Source organism: Myotis brandtii, unplaced genomic scaffold, assembly GCF_000412655.1.
Source record: "Myotis brandtii unplaced genomic scaffold, ASM41265v1 scaffold690, whole genome shotgun sequence".
Taxonomy (NCBI): Eukaryota; Metazoa; Chordata; class Mammalia; order Chiroptera; family Vespertilionidae; genus Myotis; species Myotis brandtii.
The window spans coordinates 136,249-139,451 of NW_005370701.1; positions in this window are offsets into that span (position 1 = coordinate 136,249).

Below are 3,203 nucleotides of genomic sequence, written 5' to 3' on the forward strand. Positions count from 1 at the left end.
TTCCTCCTTCACTGGAGCAAGCAAGCCTCCTGTTTGCTTCAGCTGCCTGGGTGCCGGCCACCATCTTTGTTGGCAGTTAATTTGCATATTGTGCTGATTAGCCAATGGGAGGCGTAGTGAAGGTATGGTCAATTACCATGTTTGTCTATTATTAGATAGGATACATAAATATTTATAAATGTTATTTAAGATAATTATAACATATTATTATATTTATGCCAATTCTTTTTGATTTGTGAGGGTGACCAGGTATCCTCAACAACAGACAGTGTTCTCCAGGCTGAGTGAGTTTGATGTAGTTACACTAACGCACTTTGTGCTCTTTCCATTGCCATGAGGCTCTGTATTCTGGGATCCTTGCAATTATGATAATAAATTTGTGTTTTAATTATTTTCTTTGTTTGAGCTGATAATTGGCCAAAATCTTCCACTCCTCTACCTTTAAACTTGCTTTGTCATTCATGTGCCATTATATTTCACCTACTATCAATTTCTGATAGCTAAAATGGAATGAACTTAACTTTGGCAACCATGGGACAACTGTTATCTAAACTTTCTGGAACATAAGTAATGTTACTTCTAGGTTCTAAAAGTTGCGCTAAAACCACAGTGTCACATTACTATCAACAACAAGGACTGATACATTATCAATCACAATTGAATAAAAATTACAAAAAAGTAAATCTGACATATAATTATTGTCTTACTCATTACTTTACTGCACTAGAGGCCCGGTGCATAAAATTCATGCACTGGGGGGGGGGGAATGTCCCTCAGCCCAGCCTGCGCCCTCTCGCAATCCGGGACCCTCTGGGGGATGTCCGACTGCTCTGTAGTGCTGCTGCGGAGTCGGGAGAGGCTCCCGCTGCAGCTGCACTCGCCAGACGTGAGTGCGGCTTCTGACTGAGCGGCACTCCCCCTGTGGGAGCACACTGACCACCAGGGGGCAGCTCCTGCCTTGAGTGTCTGCCCCCTGGTGGTCATGTGCATCATAGCAACTGGTTGACCGGTTGTTCCAGTCTTTCCGGTCGTTCCATCATAATGGTCATTTAGGCTTTTATATATATATAGATGGTCACTAGGAACAAAAGATAAAAGTTCACATAAATAACTATAGTGCTACATTACAAACCAAACCATGAGTTTATGTTTTTTTTCTCTCCCCTTTATTAGCTAGCCAGTAGCATAACTGGCATTAATACATTGTTTGCGAGTAGTTTTTATCGCACGCTAACAGGTGGCGCGTGGCGCGGGCCATTTTTGCTAATTTTTTTGCGCAAATGGCAACGTTCAGTAAAATTACAATAACTTTAGTTTATGTATTTTTACGTTACCCGCATTCTACCGCTAGTCTATAAAAAACGTATTAATACTTGTCCCGCGCTCTACTTACTACCAGTCAACATAAAACGTATAAATACGTTTCCCGCATACAATGTGTTAAGAATGATATTCTCAGGTTTATTTAAAGTTCACATTACAAATTATAACACATGTGTTCATCTATCCACACAAAGTCACACATGCAGAGCCACATTAATAACTAACCAATGCATTTAGAAAGCATGAATATAAAATATATATTGAGTTGAAAAAAGTTAAAATCAATGGAACTTGGAATTAGATGTGGGAAATATTGGGGAAAGAGTAGTTCTAGATGACTCTCAGTTTCCTGTTACTGGAAAGCAGGTGAGTGACTGTATCAATCAGTACTTTTAGTAGAAACATGGAGTTCTGCTCACTACCAGGATGCAGTATGATGAGTACGATTTTAGGCATGCAATTTGAGCTACTGGCAGTACGCCCAAGTGTACATGTGGAATGGACAGATGATAATATGTCTGGAACCCAGGAGAAATTAGAACGAGATATAGATTTGGAAGACAGAAGGTGTACAGTAGGTAAAATCTTAAAAAGTGACATCAGAGAGAGAAGAAAAGAGAAGCATCTGGTGAACACTGTTGCTTGTTCATGCAATTGCCATCTCCCCTGCCTAAATGATAAGAAGGTCACCATGATGGGGTTCAACAGTCTTGGCACTGAACTTGTTAGACCCTATTTATTTTATGATGGTCTTTATAAGTCAATTTTCAAGTTGATGAGAGAAAAGCCAAATCTCCACCTTTAAGTCCAAGGTATAGAAACCAAAAGCCAACGGACATTTCCCTAGCCCTCTTCCCACTAAGTCTTCCCCAGACATTTAAAAATACCTACACTCAAACTTTTTGGAGTGATGAAAATAGTTGGGATAGTAATCATTATTGTAGTATATATAAATATGCTTGTGTATCTATATCTATTCCTTGATTGTATGCTGATTTTATGACTAAAATCACTTGTCAAATCGGCCTCTTGAGTCTTGACCAATATTGTCAATATCTTTTATACAATTTGTAGGTTAGAATTAAATATAATATTCAAGATTTGGTCAGACCAGTAGAAACCAGAGTAGGATTTTGTGCTTCTTATTTAGACACCATGGTTTTGTTTAGGAAGCAACATTATCTTTTAGAAAGTCTTAAATTTAAGTATTTAATCCATTTGAGGTGATTTTTATGTGTGGTGACATATAACATTTGTAGGCAGTTAAGACCTCCTAGACCAATTCTCAACCTAAGTTCAAACTTTAAATGTATCTCTGTTAAACTTAATCTTGTTAATTTGATCCCAGATTTTTTTAGATTGTTCCAAATTCTGATTTTTTATAAACACTGACTTTCCTCTCCTCAGTTTTATAGCATTTGTAATTTCATGAGCATATTTTTATTTTGTTCACACTATATTGTTGAGCATAAAGAATGGATTACAAAGATTTTACAGTGCAACCCTGTCTTTAAAATACCTACAATTTATATTTAAATGATTATAGAAAGGTATACATCAAAATGTTAACAATCTTGCCTCTGAGTGATTGAATGATTTATAAGAGTTTTTGGTTATATATTTTTTTGAATTTTTAAATGAACGTATGATTGCATAACAAAATACCAATTTATACAAAGACTTATATGAGTTTGACTTTTATTTAGATTTCACATATAAGTGACACCATGCAGTATTTATCTTTCTCTGTCTGACTTATTTCACTTAGCATAATGTCCTAAAGGTCCATCCATATTGTAGCATCAAGATTTATTTCTTTCTCATGTCTGAATAATATTCCATGTATATACATATTTTATTATATATTTTTTAATATATTT